This window comes from Hetaerina americana, unplaced genomic scaffold (assembly GCF_022747635.1).
Source record: "Hetaerina americana unplaced genomic scaffold, ioHetAmer1.1.p SCAF_20, whole genome shotgun sequence".
Classification (NCBI taxonomy): Eukaryota; Metazoa; Arthropoda; class Insecta; order Odonata; family Calopterygidae; genus Hetaerina; species Hetaerina americana.
The window spans coordinates 5,659,073-5,680,079 of NW_027286764.1; the positions used below are offsets into that span (position 1 = coordinate 5,659,073).

General features: G+C 44.1%; 1 protein-coding gene across 1 annotated transcript in view; it reads left to right on the forward strand.

The window, feature by feature from the left end:
* LOC139688552 (protein O-mannosyl-transferase TMTC1-like) overlaps window positions 1–21,007 on the forward strand; it is a 1,154,623-nt gene that overhangs the window by 877,319 nt on the left and 256,297 nt on the right.

Consider the following 21,007-nt stretch of genomic DNA (forward strand, 5'->3'; position numbering starts at 1 on the left):
TTCAATTTAATTAGGATTTTATAATTAAACGGGGAAATTCGCAGCATATTCCTCTTCCCTGACGAAGAAACCCTTGGCTCTAAATGAAACTATTGGCGCATTCATTCGCGAGGAATGACCGAGGTCAATAGCAAATCGCCAGCCACGGCTGGAATCGTAATAATAGTTGTTTAGGGGGAAGACCGACAGTCATTGGGGTCATTAGGGATAGGTGGATGATTTGTTGGAGATATGATGTCCAGGATTTTGGGGACGAATGCGTGAAGAGGACACGGGCGCTCACATTAAAATGCTCCAAATAAACGCCGCCCGAGGGTCACGCGCAAACTGACGTCCCGTCCGACGTACGGGGATCTCCGCTTGAGGTGACCTCCACCATATGTTGCACCATAATTATGAATCGGGGTACCACTGAAGAATCCTGCCACCTCCGGGATTTGAACCGGAGCCCACGGGGTTGGAGATGTCAGTACATTCTCCTCCCGATTCCCCGCTAAAGGAACCCCCAGCGTCAACCAATTGGTTCATCTACATCTACATTAATACCCTGCAAGCCACCAAATAGGTGTGTGGCAGGGGGTCATTATTGGTTGCTACTCATCGAATGATGGCTCCTCCCTTATTGTGGCCAAAATGCTTCCATTCCCTCCTGATCATTCATATGCATGTGCTGTGCTGACTGTTGAACCCGGTAACTCAAATTAAAATAAGGATTGCTTTTATAGGAAATACTGATTTATGTCAAGCATATATTTCAAAGCCTTCAACGAATGACCTGCTCCTTCGTAATTAAAGCAAATATTCTGTTAAGGAATATCGTGAATAGGATTTTTCATTTTACTCGCGACGGGAAAGTTATTGTTTCTGTACTTAATAAACAAAAGAAAATCCCTTTGTGATTGAAATCTACACTCACCTCTGTCCAAATTTCGGGTCGTTAGAGAAAATATTGAGAACTAAAAGAGCGATTAGGAGTTGCTAAAAATATCATTAATGAAATTCTATGTTTATGTCCGTTAATAATGTATTAACCTTCACTGTATTCTTGGCAATATGCGTGGTCATATTCGGATTGCAACTGACATTATCAAGGCTATCGTAACCCTGTGAAAGATATATTTGTATTAATTTTTGTAAACATTACTTTTTATTATTGAATAAAGATAATTATTATAATTGAAATATTATCATAGCATTAGTGTATTCATTACATTTTTCAATGAACGAGGATGGCTATTTCATTTGGTTAAACAATGAAACAAACGAGACCAATTGATAACTTGCTAATTGCCAATTAAATTTTACTAACGACTTCGTCATCTTAACAAACCATCTACATGCAAAATAAAAAATACTATTCAAACATCCACTCTTCTAATTAGCAAAATATTCATTAATTATAAATTACTGAGACTGAAATGGAACGCATGTACTAATTTATTGCAGCGGACATCATATTGAGGTGTAACTGAGAGACTCGTGGTCTCTGGAGATCAATTTCTATCAGCATCTATCTTTGCTATTCCCGCGAGTAGTTTCACTTAAATTTGCATTAAATTTATACGAGGAAAGCGTAAAAACATTGTTGCTACATTGTGGTTTTATTACTCAACGTGAAGCATGTTCTTAATTTTTGGAAATGTTCGCAAGATGCGTTTTTCTTTTTGAGCTAAGATTGATCGAACGCTCCACAGCGTTTCTCTCTTAAATGACTTCGATTCCGCCCGATGTCATTATCAATTTAAGTACCAGGTCCGAACTCTGAATAGCACAGGGCCGTCTCCGGGTGGATCGTTCAGAGCGAGGAGGGGGAAGAGGGAGGACGGAGGGAGTCTTTGCGGCGGAAGCGGGGGCGCCTCCTCCACGGAGGCTGCCAAAGGAGCCCGTGCAATCCTCCACCCCTCACCCCTGTGTACACAGCCGCCCCTCATCTGCCTCCCTCCTTGTTTTACACTCCTGCGGGTACTCCCAGTCATTTGTTTCGAGGCAGTTTGAGCTCCTCCGTCCCTCGTGCACTCCTTCGAAACTCGCATTCATCTCTCCCCTCCCCCCTCCCCCATCCCCCTCCTCCCCCTCCCTTCCGAGCCAACCCTTTGTTCCCTGCCATCCGCCCCCTCGTGGTATTGAGAGAGCGGCAGTATCTTCAATTCTCGGGGCGGGCAGGAAGAGGGGATGGGGTTGTGTCGTAATTTCCGGGACGGAGGGGTAGTTCATTCGGGAGTGCTCCGTAAGCGGATTGTCACGCGCGTGTCCGACACGAGAGATGCCCCGCTCTCGAAGATCCCTTGGGAAACCCCCAAGTCTCCCTGCTCTCTCGAGTCGAAGCGGTGAGCGCGCCTCTGTGTATGCTCGGGGGTTCATCCGCCGAGTACTTACTCGTTCGCCTCATGAATTATGCTCTTTTGATGGGCCGCTTTGAAACGGACAGGTTTCACTCTTGTGTTTAAATTCACTAAAACCCGGTCGTGCCGATGGACCACTTTCTTAATGCCTACCTTCGACGTCTCATCTACCATAATGTCCTGCCGTTTCTGAGATGATCGGAATCTCCTTCTCTTGCCATCGTCCACGGATAACATTTGAGCGTTTCCCTTTGCGGGGCGAAGATCTGTACTTACCTGCATATCAACAGTGGATGAATAGACAGATAAACGTCTTTATTCGGACGAAATTGAGACCATGAGAGCCCTTATTCCATTTACCAAGTACATAGCATCGATAATAATAATAATAATAATAATAATAATAATAATAAAAGCAAATAGAAGTGATAAAGAAAAGAATGATTAAGTGCATGTAACCATAAAACCACAAACACAGAAATCAACCCGAAGGTCGGTATGGTCGATTATGGTAGAGATCACCCACTACTAAGCCCTATACGGCGTGTGAATATTCACACATCAGGGTAGGGGGGCCAGTTCCTTTCCCTGTGCCGGTTATGGTTTCCCAGGAAGATCTGGTACCCGAAAAATCACGTAGCTTGGGTGGAGCTGCAGGTGCCCAGAGTGCCTTGCCCGGGAATTGAACCCGGGACCCTCCGGTCAGCACTCCAACGCTCTACCCACTGGACTACCGCGACCCATATATATATATATATATATATATATATATATATATATATATATATATATATATATATATATATATATATATATATATATATATATATATATATATACTATTTTTATATATATATATATATGTATATACATATACATAATAAGATGGGCAGAGAAGAAAACAAACGAGGAAGTACTTGGCATGGTGGGCGAAGAGAGGGGTTTGTTGGGAGCAATCCTATGGAGGCAGGAAAAGTGGCTGAAGGGGGTATTGACCGGCAGCGGGATGTTGAAGACTGTAATTGAGGGGAGAATGTTAGGCAAACGAGGAAAGGGAAGGAGCAGGATAGGGATGTCGGGCGGGATGAAGGGAGGAAGAAAGTACTCAGAGCTGAAGAGGGACCTGATGTAGAGTAGGATGTTGTGTTTTGCTAGGGGCCACAAATTATTTAATTAGTAATTACGTGCATCCAAAGATCTACCTTAACCGGTAGATTACCTAATAATAATACATAATAAGAGAGATAAGCACAATATATAATATTTTGGGAAAAACCTTAAAGGGAGTTCATACATGAAGACTTTAGTAAGGGCCCACGCAGGAAAACACCAACAAAGAAGGGGGATGTGAAAAACTTGCGGAAACCCTGCAAGATAGTAAAAAAATAATTAAATAAAGTACAATAAATTTAATGATGTGCAGTACAGTACAATACAATATGGTAATACATATGCAATACTATATGCAATTGAGTACAGTACATTAAATAAAGACACACGTAGTTATGTGAAATAAGAAATAATATGTTGTGAGGCAAGGTGACGTCAATGGTCAGAATTGGTGTGCCGGTGAAGAGGGATTGAGATGATATATGTATGTATGTCTGCATATGGGAATATTTGTAGAGAAGTGTTTTCGCCATGTAGAATCATTTTTGTTTATTTGTTATTGAATGAAGTAATTGACTTGTAATTTTAAATGCCCTTAGGTAAGGTGTTCCAGGGTCTACGGGCTGTTAACATGAAAAGATTTTCTGTAAGTTACCGTGTCGTGCCGAGGTATTAAGTAGATATAAATTTCACTGGCGTTCGCACTGCGCATACTGTAACCATACTCACGGTCACTCCTCCCCAGTGCCATTTCAGTACTATTTTCCCTTGGGATATCTACCAAATAATGAATTAAAGGGCACATCGTTGCCTTTTCTCGCAGTTTCATCTCTTTGCAGTCCCTTCCACGCAAGACAGGAATTTGTGACGAAGTCTGTCATCGGTACTCTCGGAGGCCATTACATTTACATGACTTGAGGAACTGTTATATTAAGAGATCCAGCGTTGCAAAATATGCTTTATACAACTATTTCTTGCTAACTAGGGATTGCTTCACAGTGTAGGTCTGTAGTTTTACCCAAACAAAAGTATCTGGTAGGTTAATGGGCGTTTCTCTTAGTTTCTAGGATTAGTGCTATCAGTATCAGGTACATATGACATGCAGAGAGAGCATCATTCCCCAACTGACCGCGTGACCTTAAAATCTCGGGGCAGAGAGGCCCAGAGATCTTTATAAGCAGACTTAAGCTTAATGTTGTGCGAGTTTGCGTGCGAGTGCGACTAACAGCGGCGAGAATCCTATTGCAGTTTTACGACACCCCATTTAAATTTTCTCAAAATGTTAACGAAAAGATCCTAATTATTATAGAAAAAAGTAAAAAATATAATGGGAAACATTGTCAAGTTTTTAATAGTATTTTCTTGTCGCATGTACGCTTTCGGTGGCGTCGAGTTCCGACAACTTCGGCCGATTGCCAGGCAACGCAAACAGCGCACTTATCAAATTGGTTGAAGATTTTAAGCAAGCCAACATTCGAAATACACCAGCGGATATTTATAATAATGCAATCCCCTCCCCTCTCACCCCTCTCCCCCGCCAATTAAATTACTCTCTTGGCATCGAACAGTGGTTCGGTACCGACTTGTCTTCTTGCGGTGAAAGCCCTTCACTCTGCCCCTTGATGGGCACCGGCGTTATTGGCGCTTTCCATGCTTTCTTATTATTGGCTATAGGAATTAGCCCAATTTCACATTCCCAGCCAAGAGCTCACACGTCTTATTTCATTAAAAAGGAAGTATGAGGGAAGTAGGCCCCTGCCCAATTAGTGTTTTTCCGAGCCGATGTATTATTGCGCTACTGGACTTAGTGATCCGGTCATTTCGTCGCACGCCTGCAGGGTGGGTTCCCATCATCTACTGGATTCGTCCTCTACTGCGAGTTCCTTCGCGGCGCATGTTAATCTAGGCCCGTTCGATCCTCTCGGGACCCCACTTCGGGGAGAGGGCACAGGAAATTCGAAGCGGCCCGCCAATCTCCGATCCGGAAAGTGGATCCGCAATTTCCTCCTCTCCGCTCAGGTGGTCCGTAATTAAGAACGGTTCTGAATGAACACCTCTTACGGACTATTACCCAACGGTTCTGTTCCCGTTCAATCCCCTGGATTTGTCTTTCATCATTTACAACCTCTAATTCATGAAATAAATATTTTCTAATATTTTTTCTGAACAGCTTGAATATGGATGTTAACTTTCAATGCCGAATTTATGCATGAGATTTTCAAGTACGCGTATTACAATGCAAGAATTTCTTGCTACTTTCTATGTCTTATTACCGATACCTTGCTTTAAATCGGTACGGGTTATACGTATATTTCACGCTGCGCTGTTAACCGTGATTCGTGCACATTCCCCGTGATTCGGGTATCGCCTCCACGATGCACGCATTCGCCGGCTGATCTGATCCATCTCCTCTCCTCCTCTCGAGAGGATTCAATTTTTCACTCGCCCGCTGCACCGAATGGGCCTCCCGTCTCCCGTCTTTTCATCCCTCCGCTCGCCCAACGGCTTCGGCCCCATCAACTCTGGCCGACATACCCCCCCCCGCACCCCCCGTTAATTTCATATTTCGATGCCATTGGCTCTCCCTGTTGCTTACAGGGTTCGTCCGGAAAATAAGTGTACTGAGCTCAGGAAAAAAAATTTATTACACTTTTACATATCTTAAGCTAATATTCCTCAAAATAGGACCCTTGTGAGTCAATACACTTGTTCCAGCGGCGTTCCCATTCCTGGAACGCTCCCGCGAAGGCATCATCGGGAACCTCTCGAAGACTCGTCGTCGACCTCTTCTCCTCCCTCCACGAACATCTTGTGCCACCGAAAGATCATGTTTCTGGACATGGCTGACTCCCCGTAAGCCTGGTTAATCATACCGACAGTTTCGGTAGACGATTTCCCAAGCTTAACCGCAAATTTGATGGAATAACGCTGCTTCGGCATCGCGTTCCGTGACGTGGGTCGAGCGTGGAGGTTCGCGTTAACAGAGCTCCTCACTACAACACAGCTCAGAGCCGACTGCCTTTTTCAGCGTCGCTTGCCAACCTACCCCCCTCCAATCGCAGCCCGTCAGAGCGGAGCGGCGGGAAAAAATCAGTACACTTATTTTCCGGACGAACCCTGTACATTCAACCACTCCTTCAAGTCAGTCCGGGGGTCCACGGCTATCCGTCTTTGCTTCCACCGCTCTTAATTACTGATATCTATCCATTTTTCCGACCACTTTCTCACTTGCAGCCATTTCGTATACTAAAAAAATTTACTGGTCTCATTTCATTAAAACCATTGTAAAGGCCATTGATAGCATTGAAAGTTTCCCTTGTGATTCGGAAAGTTCTCTCACACAGCCAAACCTCACAAAGGTGAATGCAAATATTCGGACGCAACATTTTGACATTTAAACGTTGCCGTGTGGATGGACAACAATTACATCATGCCGCGGTGTAAAAATATAATTCAAGACAAAATGCGATAGCAATTTTCTAATATGTATATGCTCAAACCATTAACTTTGCTTCATTTACGGGTATTTTTTCCTTTTTGAATTTAGCAATGTCACTTATTTTGAGATGCAAAACGTCATGGATTTTATACCCACTTGGTCTAGCTTAAATAAATGTTCACTCACGTGCATAACCCGAATGGGATATGCAGGACAAGAAGACCGAGCGGCCAATACAAGTCTACGATAATAGTTTACGTCTGGTACGGAGAATAAATTGCTTTCTTTTCATTCGTTATAATTGTTCTCATTCCTAAAGGCTGGACTGACGTGCTGATTTTTTTAATGCTGAGGCAATAGATGCTTTTAATGTAATTTGTTTGGCCTCAATACGGATTTTGGGATTTGCTCGGAAAATGTCGAGCAAAAGGTCCGTTAGTCTAGTAGAACTTCGCCGCTCTGGTAAACAATTAGAGAAATTCAAATTTGGTTGTCAACTTGGGGGCCCAGCATTGTAACGGGCCCATTATCTTCAATCCATTCATATTATCTTTATCTCCCTGAAGCCTTATCCATGGCGTGTCATTCCGGTGATTTTTCCGTGTATCGAATCCATTTCTCCTTAAGATCGCCAAGGGCTGCTGGTTCTCAATATTGATTCTCGATATCAAATCGGTATCGATATAGAGAGGATATATCGATATGGCTGCAATTCGAATAATATCGACTTTGTAAAATATATCGAGAAACTTAAAACATACTGAATTGAAAAAGTAAAATCGGCCACATTTTGGGGATGAAAATAGCTTTTACGTCGAAGAATATGGATGATATCATCTTTATCCAACGCGAGCTTTATCGACCCCATACCAAATATGGCTTTCTCGACGATGGCACTAGACACTCGAAATACGATTTTCTTCCAATCGTCCAAATTTCAACCGTGGGTGTGATTAAAACGTGGATTTGACGTGACGCACGCGTCCCTTCGCCCCGGCCGAGGCATCCAGTCCCGTCCCCTACACCCCTGATTTGCACCCCTTCAGTCCCCCTGCATCCCCCGGACCGTACCTTTCTTCGTGGTTACATCTCCACTCCGCCCCCCCTTCTCACCCCAAACCGTCGTCATCCTTTGTGTTCCCCGCACCCGCCAACACACACACTCTGGCGCCACCACAGTTGGGCGCCCCCCCCATTTGCCCACTTTCGACCACCCCACTCCGTTAAGTAAGGCTTCCGGCCAACGTCCCTCCCTCCTCCTCCGCCCCGCCCGCCCGGCCTCCCACCCTCTTACTCGCATCGCCGCGGGAGGGAGAGAGAGTTGGTCCGCAGACTGAGATGGGGGTGAGAGGAGAGAGCAGAGGGACAGGATTTGAAAGGGAAGAGACGCCCTTCTTCCCGTCTTCTTCCCCTTCCTCACGTGTCCCCCTCCCTTCTTATCCCTTCTTCCTCGCCCTTTTGTTTTCCGACATCCCATCTCGTCTCCGTGCCTCGAGGTACCTTTTCTGCTGGAATGCTAGAACCAGCGGAAAATATTCCTCTCCGCCCTTTTGTCTGCAGTATTCCAAGAAGGACGACCGAGCCCTTATACGTATGTTTCCCGCCGTTGATGAATGCTGAAAAAAATCATCCGGAAAACGAAGAAAATGGCTATTGACTGTGTGTCGAGCCACAAATGATGGCCGTGCTTATCTGTAAAATGGTCATTCACGATTCCTGGCCCTCGAATGACATCCCCCTGGGACTCTTAAAACACCCAGATTGTTGACCATTTTCGTTTGCAGTCACTTTTACTAATTTAAAAAAGTGTAATGTAATGATTTTAAAAGGCATGGAAAGATTTTGCCAACTTAAACGTTAAAAGAAAACATTGAAGTACTAAGGATACGCGGAATCAGTGAGGAGGCCTACTTACTTGCTTGTTGAGCTTCTCATTTGAATGGAAAGCCTTGGCTATTGGTATTCTTGCCTTGGGTTTTATCTGGCTTCGAATCCTCGCATTCGATCCCAAATCTTGTAGTAAACCTTTTGACTCTGCGTGTTCTTGCGTGCAAATCTTTCATTAACTGTCCTCGGTGCGTTATTCAATGCTGTAATGTCTTTTTTGAGATGCATCCCATTCATATGTTCGCCGAATGCTCTGTGCGGGGTCTTACGAAAGAAAAAAGCTCATCTCCTTCACTTTTTCATCGCTGCGTTTCTATTTGACGAAAGCCTACTTCTTTTGGTTTCCTCCGCATGTATTGAGTATGCTTTTCCCCATGAAAGATTGAATACAGTGATGACACCTAATTGTTTCACGTAATCTGCAACGCCCATCTGAACACTTCCGAGTGAGTAATTCGTAAATTTGAATCAATTTTTTTTATTTTTAAAGGAGTGCATTGTGGCAAATTTTAAATCTTTGATTGCAGACCTCATTTTTTCACTTTAAAAAAAAATGTTTTTTAAGTCTTTGTTTAGCATTTGACAATGTGTCAGTCACTAGCTCCCTTTGCATAATAGTTTCGTTGGCAAAGAGTCTTACATTACTTTTTATATTTGAGGTGAAACCATTATTGTAAATATGGTAAACCGGTGAGAGAACTGTAGGGAGAAGCACAGAGGGTGCAGGAAAGATGGAGGCAGCGCACTGATGGCGGGGTGCCGTATGTTGAAGGCTGAGATGGGAGAACCATATGAAATTTAGGAAGGGCGGAGGATAGACACGCTGGGCGTTATGAAGTGAAAGAAGAGAGCGCTTCCCTATTCATCTCTGAGCGCCTTCTTCCTCCCTTCATCTAATCCAACATCCCTATCCTGTTCCTTCCCTTTCCTCGTTTGCCTAACATTCTCCCCTCAATTAAAGTCTTCAACATCCTACTGCCGGTCAATACCCCCTTCATCCAATTTTCCTGCCTCCATAGGATTTCTGCCAACAAATCCCTCTCTTCGCCCACCATACCAAGTACTTCCTCATTTGTTTTATTCTCTGTCCATTTCACCTTCTCCATTCTTCTCCACACCCACATTTCAAAAGCCTCCAATCTACGTCTATCCTCCTGTTTGAATGACCACGTTTCCGCGCCGCACATAGCTACGCTCTATATGAAAGTTTTTACGAGTCTTTTCTTAATATCCTTACTCAACGTCCCTGTCATCAACTCCCTCCTCCTTGAGGAAGCTTCTTTGCCTAGCGCAATTCTTCTCTTTGCGTCCCTACTACTTCGACCCTGTTGGTCCAAAACACTACCGAGATACGTAAACTGTTCTACCTGCTCTAGTTTTTGCCCTCCTTTTTTAATGTTTAGCATAGCCTTTTTTTCTAGAAAATCGCATAACCTTTGTTTTATTAATATTGATTCTCATCCCATACCTGTCGCACTGCATTTCCAATTCACTCAGCAATACTTGCAGCCCCTTGGCTGACTGACAAACTAAAGCTTGGTCATCAGCAAACCTAACTGATTTTACGAATTCCACGCCCACTTTCATTCCTACCTCCAGTTATTCCCATGCCTCTTTGATCATTTCCTCTGCATACAGGTTGAGCAGCAACGGTGATAATGGGCAACCCTGCCTTGACCTCTTCCTAACACTGCCCATCCGGACTCCCCGTTCCCCACTCGCACCTATGCAGTCTGAGACATGTACAGGTTGCGGATTAGCCTCCTCTCCCTCCAATCTATTCATATTTTTCTGCAATGTACTCATTAGTTTTACCCAATTCACTCTATCAAACGCCTTTTCGAAATCTACGAAACCGGCAAATACCTCCTGGTTGTGTTCCATATTCCTCTCGATTAATAATCTCATTACTGCAATGGCATCACGCGTACCTCTCCCCTTCCTAAACCCAAACTGATCATCCCCTAAGTAATCATTTGCCCAACTCTCTATCCATTTGTTTATGATCCTGAGAACAACTTAAGCTGCGTGGGATATAATATAGCTTAAGGGGAAGAAATATTTTGGAATGATTTATGATGTAATTAAGTTCGGCTATTACGAAACTCGTCTTGTTTTGCTTCAGAGATATTTTATAAAGCCGAAGATAAAAATATGGCAACCGCAGAGCGAAGGAGCAAGAGTAAGGGTCTAATTGAATTGATGATTTTTATGTACACGCTGTTGCGTTCTGTTTTATTGTAATGAGTAACACTAGAATATGTGTGTGAAAATGTGTTATTTTTGGAAATACTGTATATTCAATCATTGCTGATTTATCTTCTATTGGAAGAATGTATGTATTTATGGATCTTCAACGCCTTCAGATTCGAAACCATTTCGCCTGCTAAAGTTTTGTTTCCAATTAATGCCAATTGAGGATTCCTAACTGTCAAATTCATAATTATGACGTTTATGCGAACGTTCACTATGACTCTCGTTTAAGAGACAATGGAAATGGATTTTTTCGAAGACAAAACGTGATATATTCAGCCCCAGCAACCAATGGGCTCGAGCGAAAGAAGGTGAAAAGGAGTTAAACGAATTTTGCCTGGTTACCTGCTCCGCAAGGCGCCCGTACGTTTCAGGTGAATCATTAGATCTATAGAAACTTTAAATGCACTCCACGCTTCCTGAATTCGTTCTCACAAAGGGTACAGATCGGCTTCATGGCGCCATGCAAACTGCCGCCCCTGTCACCCAAGAAATTCCCACCGCGCAATTGTTTTTAGTTGCGGACTTTTTAGCAAAGAGGGAGCACACTCCGGCAGAGCTCCCTCTGCCCGGGCAGTCCACGCTTTTTGCCTCGCATTCATTAAAAAAGGACACCATTGAAATTTTGTTTACGCGTAATGTGCTCCTCATTCACGCATAAAAATCAAGGAGACAATGTACGGCCGCTGCCATACTCCGACGGAAATATAACCCTTTGGGAAGCAAAATTATCACTCGCGCCGTTTTTTCCCCTTTATTTCTCATTTCTGCTTCAGTCGCATTCCATTTTTTTTCCTTTGGCATTCTGGCAAAAACAAAAAGCACTCCACGCGCTGATATGTGCGCTGAAAATTTGAATGGCTGACGTCGGAGGGATGAAGACGTCATTGTCGTAATTTTTTCTGTGCGCTTCCCAGACGACACATATTCGTTTTAATTCTTACGCACCGTCGGATTTTCCCTCTCCACCTTCCCGCTCTTCCTCCGCCACTTAATCTCAACTCCCATCCACGTCGCCCTCCGCCCCCCCACTCAAACCCCCCCCCTTCTCCCCCGCCCCCATCGGAGGCAGTCTACCTCATATACGAAACGCAAGTTCCGAACGATCTCCAAAGATATGTTCCCGGTAAACGCCGCGTGAACTCGGCCCAACCCGTGCTTCTATGTACCCTGCTGTGCCTTCGTGTTCAGCTCTTCATTCTTGCTTCTTCCCCCACCGCACTACAAGTCCATTCCCTTTCTTTCTCTACTCTTCATTCATAAAAATTATCCTTCTGCCTGGTTCTGCAGCATCCCATTGCCTCTCGACATCTTCTCTCATCATGTACTTTTCGTTTTCCTCTTTGAAACTCCCCCTTTGCCCTCGTCTTGTGGGAAAATAACTTCAACCCTTGTCTTCCCCTCAAACCAAGAGATATTCTTCATCCATCTCTCTCCGTTCCCTCGCCTCTCACTCTCTGCTCCCATTCCAGCGCAATGTGGGGAATCAGTTTCATTGCCATTTAGTCACGCCGCAAGTTGAGGCCATTGGTATTATTCTCTTTGCAGATTTGCTCATTGTCGATTTTTTTCCACTTTGGATGAATGGTGTTCTGCCGCCCCCTTACTAACGCGCCCTATCGGTGGGTGGCAGGGGGTCCCATGTGGTGGAGTAGAATTCGTAGAATGTCTGGTGACATTTGCAACTCGTCCCTTGCCACAGGCCCTTGCGACGGGATGTGGATCGATGAAAGACACTTCCTAATTGTGTGTACTTTTCCTCTCGGCTCGCTATATTCCCTCCATGTTTGAATGAATACCAGACAAAGTCTGTCTGCCTTCTTGCTTAAGAATATCTTACATTTTTTGTGGTTGTCCTTTTTGTTCACTTCGCTCACGGTATTATATTGCTACTTTTAAATTACATATCGCGGTGACGGACTCTTGGTGATTCTAACGTTTTATAGGTAAAAGTATTTTGACAAGTTTATCCCGAGACAAATACTATTTTTACTTAATTTATATAGCTGGGATGCCTTATAAAACGTTAAAAAAAATTATTTTTTCAAGGTTTTTAACCACCTGAGAGTGTATTAACGAGTGCATTACGTAGCAGTATTTTGATGTCTTGGTGCCTCGACGACTGAGGTCATAACGAGGTGACTGACTGCATTACGTAAACTCTATTTTAGGTACAATTAGAATACATAGGCGCAAGAAAACATTTCCACGGAGGTGAAATATTGAATTGTTCTCATTCCGGAATGCATGGGAACATTGGTAGTCTGGTCGCAATGACATGCTGCTTGGATCTACTTATACTCTAAAGAACTTATATCAATGTTTCGTGGAGTTTTCCAAGGCATTCGTAATTCAATTTCCAAGCCCCGATAATTTATGTGATAATTTTATATTGTTATAAGTTATAAATTTATTGTAATTCAATTTTAGTTCATTACTTTTATTATATTTTAAGATAAAATACCAATAAAAAAGTGCTATTTGATGCTGGTTTGTCATAAGGGTCGTTTGTCCTAAAAGTTTTAATTTGCCCAGAGAGGGTCTTGTGCAAGAAAAGCGTTTTAACCAAAGTTTTTATTTTTAGAATTCATTTTTTTATTAAAAATGAAGTAAAGCAATTACTTGATAAAAAATGCATGAAAGGAATAGACTCGTAATGGTGAAATGAATAGATATCCATAAAGAGTATATTAAAACCGAATTTTAATGAACTTATTTCATAGCAAAGCAGAGTTAGAAAAAATATGCTAAGAAAGTGCTAGAAGATATGAAAATATAACATTAGTAATGATAGTTAGGGAACCTGTTTTCTAGCAGCAACACTTCAATCAAATAAATTCAAGCAATTTCTACTCGATACATTTTAAATTTTTTGAGAACCAAATGGCTCAATATTGACTATTTTTCATTGAGGAATTTTTTTAGCGGAGGTCATAAGTTCAATCATAATTTAAAACTGACCTCAATAAAGTAAAATATGCCTCTTCCCCATAGATCTGAAGAGTTTATTTTTGGTAAGTTAAAACTTTGCGAGATTTGTTTACTGGTAGGCTGTCACTGGTGTTCTGTCTCTTCAAAATCCTCTGGCGGCTGGTTCGATCCCTACTTTCAAAGATAGGTGTGGCGTTGTATATTTTCCGGTCCAAGGAAACTACACCTTCTGATATGAATTTATGAAATTCATGTTCTAAGAAGGGCGCAAATTTGGCCTCGAGTTCTTTCAGTTGTCTTGTTTGAATATTATCTGATATTGCCTTTGTTTCCTTAAACTTTTTTCTAACATCACAGCAGTGCGATCGTGGTTCTTTGCTTTATTGTTTTCATAATTATAAGAACAATAATTCGGGAGCGCAAGGGGTATTTTGTGTACCAGATTCAGAGCCCGGTTAATGCTTTCATCCCCTCTAAAATCCAAGGGATACCAATTCATATTCCCTGTAATTTCTTGAAAACCGAATAGTGGCCCTGAAAATGAAACTACGTCCATTTTCAGCCTCTGTATGGATGGGTGAATTTCTCTCGCCTTTGAGCGTTCTGTGAGAACTCCACTCTCCTTATTTATGGAAAAAAGCATTTTGGTTTACTAAATGAGTTTTTGTTTGCCAACAGTTTATGCTTATATGAAAGCCTTAGAATCGCTCATTCATAGTATTTGTTTAACTTATCGAGCATCATATTCTTATAGCTTTATGCAAACCATCCGAGTTTTGAATGACAAAAGGAATGATTGGAATTCTCTTGGAAAGCTGAAACCGACACTCTCTCGTATATGTTTATGGTCAAAAAGCTAAGCATGCATTCGTCTATTCAAAATTTCATTATAAACATATTAGTGCGATATATCGAGCGTTTCGCAAGCACAAATGTCAGCTGCATGCGCAGAGAAATGCCGGCTGTGGAAGGAGTCCATGCGCGGCCCTCCTGCCCTTTGCATCCCCTCCCGACCCCTGCCGCCTAATCCTTTCCCTTCTTGCTGCGTGCCACTTGAATATTCGCCCCAATCCCCGGAGAAGGAGCCGGCCGCACTCGCTCGCCCTCCTCCGCTGGTCGGCCCCCTTCCTCCCGCTGCAAATCCCTTCTTCAACCCGCTCCTTCATTCTCCCTCCATGAGGTTTTTACACATTCTCACACCCTCATCTCCCTCTGCCAAGCCCTTCATTCCCCCTTCGCTTGCTCCTTTGCCTCCTTCCCTCTCTCCGGCCCTTCGCATGCCACTCCCAGCCTTCGTTATCAACTCGTACCGTTTTTTGCGCCGCGATGGCACGATACCAATGATGCGGACCACAATGACAGGTCGTCCAGACGCCTCCTTCCTCCACAACAGCCCCCGGTCACCTGAACCCTCTCATCTCCTCGGTCTGTCTTCTCTTTGGGTTTGACGCGTGTTTCAGGGCTGTCACTGGTATTCTGCTCTATGATTTCAATGTTTTCATCATCTGCCTTTGTACTTGTTGATCATTATTTAATTAATTATTGGATCTCCAGCGCTTACCTGATGTTTTCAATGAATTTTCTGTCACAAGGGGACATCCTTCGAAATATGTCTGAAATTTCGGGTGGATGCGCGCCTTTCACATGCCGTCGGGTTTAGGACTGGGTGAACTCAACCATCATTTACCCAAGCGACCTTCGGGTTGACTCCGGGGTTTATGATATCCCCCTTATAATTATCGGTAAGGTAGGTTTCCAATGGAAACAAACATCAAATAAGTATCTTGTTTCTCATATGAAAGCACAGCCCAATATCCTACTCTACCACAAGCCTCCCTTCATCTCTAAGTACTTTCTTCCCCCCTTTCATCCCGTCCAACATCCCTATCCCATTCCTTCCCTTTCCTCGTCTGCCTATCATTCTCCCCTCTATCACAGTCTTCAATGTCCCATTGCTAAGCAAAATGCTTTTCATCCTTTTTTCCTGCCTCTTTTTGATTTCACCCAGCAATCCCCTCTCCTCCCCTTTCACCACACCTAGTGCTTCCACTTGTTTGGAGTCTGGATTTAACACTACGTCTATGCTTTACCAAATAGCGAAATGGAAGTGGTAATAATTCTAACGCTTTAATATTACTTATTAAATTATTTCATTTTGAATTATCATAGATAATATTGGAATAGTAATTCGTTGCTTAGAATATGAGTGTACTGGGCTCAAGAGCAGAAAAGATCTTAATCATTGAAAGGAAAAATAAATTATGGCAGACTCCTTACCGACCAATATTACGATTAATTTATTTCTATGCTATGCCTCGAATATACGCGTGGCAATTGTTGTAAGGGGAGTTGAGCATCGATGTATGGAAAGAATTGATGGCATGCTGTGGCCTTTTCAAGGACTGGTGTATCTGCTCTCTCAGCTGAAGTGAGCGCACGACCAATCTACATCTAAACCCTCCTTCCAACTAAGTTCCGAGGGGATCCGTCATTCCGTCCTGCATCGCTCCGTGGAGGTATCTCGTGGATATCTGGCATATTGTTGCTCTGCGACATTCTCCTATTGGTGGCTCATCTGGGGATGTGCTTCCGTGACACAATGCCCCGTGCACGAGACAGCAACGGAACAATTCCAGTCCCTGGAAGTAGAAAAAAGAATTAAAGAACAGCAATGTTGCGGTTTTAGGAAAGCGACGTGGTGGAACAAATACGACGACGTCATATCGATTTCCATTTAATTTTTCTTCCCTCGACTCTGCGGCCAGCGAAATGCATCGGAAAACTTACCGATAACTGCAAGCCTTCTGCCAACCGGTTACATGGTCGTGCGTCTCCTTCCCACGGTAGACTGAGGAGAAAGTTTTCTCGTTGAATACATTTTTCTTTCAATTCAAATGTTTATTTACCTATTCCACTATTGTTCTTACAAATGTTCAAATCTCAATGATTGTGTTCGATGGATGATGTTCACCGTTTGGTAAGCCAAATTGATTTGTATTTGGGTGTGACTACTTTTTCATTTAGATTTCATTTCAAAACGGGAATTCAGTTCAAAATGCTCATTAAAATGAAATTATGGAAGCAAAGTCGTCGGTCCAAAGTAGGTGCGAAAATTCACTCGGAAGATCCGTGTTTTATCTCCGTGTCTTTCTGGTTCGAGTGATAATCCTCGAAGAAGGACAGATTTATTTTACTTAAGGCGTTGAAATATACCAGTGCCTCTTGAAACTAAATTCATATTTAAAATAATTTTAATCATCCATAATAAAAGATTTTGTACTTTTACATAGACTTCTGACCTTTTTTAGACTTTTCTCCACAGATAGCTTGTAGAAAATATGTGTTATTTTAATGTAGATACAAAATACTTGCACTGAGTGAATCCTGGCACCGTATATCATAAATTGAATTAATCCTGCTAGATGTATTAAGTTGATCATCATTTAATCAATTCAACAGTTTCGGAGTGTAAAAATCATTCGCCTTGGCCGGGAATCGAGCCTGGTCGGAAATCGAGGGATCCGGGTTCGAATCCCGGTCATAGGGAATGATTTTTACACTTTGACATTATTGCATTGTAATGCATATTAGCGGATGACTCCGTCGAAAATTTACTGTCACGGCATATACCGCAGTTTCTTGGAATCGTTTAATCAGTTTAAGAATGAAAACAATTAATATATATTCGTTGAAATAGATAATTTAGATGACGTATCTGTGAGCGAAATCCAAGAAACATTGGCAACCGCGTAATTGGTGCACCGCCCCAATGCCTGGCTACTTCCTCGGAGCCAAGCGATCGCACCACCCTCGACGCCCAATGGGGTCCCTCTGCCGTGTCGCGCCAATTAAGACACACGAGTCCAGAGCGTGCTGCCATCTCAGGGGATCCTTTCATTCCACTCCGATATTAGCATGGGACCATAGACTGAAACGTATTCCTTAGAAACTTCATAGATATCAACGCCCCGGTTCGATTGTCGCAGTTTGGCCGCTGCGACCTCCGGGCAATCCACGCCGGGTGCGGGGGCCGGCGACTGGGAGTGCGTGGTGCGTGTCCTGGTGCCATTTCGCCCTCCCCCCAGCACTCCCAACATTCGGAAGCAATATCTAACCGCCTTCGCCGCCTCCTCTCCGACCGACTCACTTCTCCCCATAAACCTCCCCTTCCCTTCCCGGATTCACGTGTCACATGACGCGTTGGGGCAGGAAAGGGGGAAAACAAAGAGCCGCGTACATATTCCTTTCCCATAGTCCCATGCCTTGTCTCCCGTCACTCAGCCCACCCTCCCACCCTCTCTCCTCCCGCCCCATTCCCGCCCTTCCACGTCAGTACGGGCCCTTGAGTCGGTAGCGGCGGGCATTTTTTATTTCAACTTTTAAAAAATTTCTTTCCTCTTTGAAACGAAGAAAAAAACTTTGAAAGGGGAGTACTTTTCCCCAGCCTCTCGACAATGCGGTGCCTGCGACTCGGAGAGCGAGAAGGGGGCGGGGCGGATGAGGGGGTGGGGCAGGAGGAATTGGGGGCGCCGTTCCGCGCGGTCGCTCGATTGCGCCGCCTCATCCTCGCCACCGAGCATTTCTTCCGTTTTTATTGAGTTTTAATCTTAACGCTGCGTTACATACGCTCGCACGGGTTAAATCCGCATTACGAGCCATTTAGTTCTCGCGCGCGAAAAGATTAAATAGCTCCGCCTGGCGGCGTAATGGAGTTGCTCGTTTTTTTCTCTCCTCCTCCCACCGCGTTTCTCACGGGGAAATTTATCGGGGGTCTCGCGCAGCAATGTGGCTCTCTGGTCACCGCTGGCGGAAGCCACGTGATGTGATGACACTTCGTACAAGGACGCCGTGGACCTGTTTCGTTAAAAACTGCAGGTCTGTGGATTCGTGTTGCACTCGTAGTCTTTCGGTCGAACCAACATAAAAACTTTGAGGGTGTGTCACTGCCGTGGGTTTACACCCTCGGGATATTTACGAAGGCGGTGAATTTACTGCCTCCCATTGATTTAGGTTCACTAATTAATATGTTGGATAGTGATGAGTGGCGGTTAATATTTCCCAGACTTTAATAGAAATCAACTCTATTTTAAGTAACAATGAAAAGTAAAAACTGACCACCGAGATTAATGTTGGTGTAAAATTTTATGGCAATTTTTTTTATCATTTAATATTGTCACTTTGCATTGGTTCAAAAATGAATTAAGCCTACAAGATATCAATTTTTTTCTTCGCTATTGTTCAGAAGTGTATAGAATGTACTGAGAAAAAAATTTGATGATCCTAAAAAACTGATACTCAAAATATAGCCTAGCTTTATTACGCAACCGTGCGATGGAGTGGAATGCTAATCTGGTTTTTTTAAACCTCAAATGGTATTTGATAAAATCTAGATTGATTGTCTGCAACATCCGAGTTTCGCAAACCATTGTCGATTTCAAAATAAATCTCGAACATTGAGGATTGTCACGTGGTCTAGTTACCTTCCCGGAGAAGAGAAAGTCCGCGGTCGCGAAGTTGGTGACTCATTTTCTCTTCGGCTTGGGCACAAATTGCCACCTCCTCCACTTTCTCCGCGTCCGTCCCTCAAGGTGCTCTCTTCGGCCCTCGCAATAAAACTCATGAGAGTGCATTCTTGTTTTCTTTAGAGTTTTTAGTGCCGCCATGAATGAGACACACGCTCGCACGGTAGTCACGCCCGCAAAGCACAGCGAGTCCAACATCTCTCTCTCTCTTCCCAAGGAACGGAATTCAAAAGAAGAGAGTTCTTACAAATTGAGCAGGCGGGTGAGCGAATTGAAGTCTCTTGAAATATTTGCGCAGTGAAGCGGCCTCCCCCGATTACACATCCCTTCCCCCGCACCCCTTCGACTCACACACCCCATCTCATTCCACACCCCTCCCGCCCTTCGTTCCCTCGTTTCTAGGGAACGAAAGGGCGAGCAGCGTTGTGGGGCGCGCACCTCGGGGGCGGGGGGGATCTTATTCGCGCATCTCTCAACCCCCCCCTTTCCTCCATGGTGCGTGCAGGTGAGGGCGGATGAAAACCGTGCACCAGTGGCTTTGAGGGTGAATAAAACAAGCGAAAGCAGAACTTACTTTTTAAAATATTCGCCACCTCCCTTCCCACTCTCGCAACTGTGCGTGCGAGGGGGTGCAGGGTCGCCCCCCCCCTTCCCCTGCTCCGCGGAGAGAGTGGCTCCTCGGGAGATCATATTGCGTGGCGTCGGCTCGGGCGGTCTAAGGGAAATAAGAGCATTAAATATGCAGTCGCCGCCCCTTTATTCACTTTCGCTCCTCTCCCAGTCCCGCACTTCTCCGTTTCCTCTTCCATTCCACCGCCAACTTCGACAAACGACAAAGGCCAGGAGAGGGCTGAGGAAGTGGTAGCGAGAACGGCCGAGGACACTGGCGAAAGTCCACAGAAGCGCTCTCTGGTGGCCCCAAAGTACCCGCAGTGAAGCCCAGCAGATGCAAGGCCCATCCCGAATTTAAGAGGACTGAGTCGATTAAAAAGGCATATTGCCAAAATTGATACATTCACTTAAAGGTCTTCCAAGTAGCGCCCTTGTGCGTCCGCGCACCGCTGCCAGCGGATTTTCCACCCCTCGTACGCCTTCTGGAAGGCGGTGCACGGAATTCTGCTAACTTCTTCGTCACGGCCTGTTGTAACGCTTCCGCCGAGCCGTGGTGTCGTCCGTTCAGCGTGTATTTTAGCCGGGGGAAGAGAAAGAAGTCTGGTGAGGTATTATCTAAAAATTTGGATCCTCACCTGCATGGTCTAGAAGCTCTCGGCAGGTATCCGCGTGCGAGTTTCCTTTTGATCGTCCGAGAGCACTCCGGCACCAACTTCGCACACACCTTTTTCATTTACAATTCTTTGGACATGAAAAGTCGATGCACATCAGTTTGACGGATGCCATTTCATCAGAAACCATGCGAACACTTAATTTGCAATACATATCCAACCCAACCTTTACATTTGCAAGATTTTCGTCACACTTTGAGATCGAAGGGCATCCTGAGCGTTAGGCGTCTTCAGCATCTT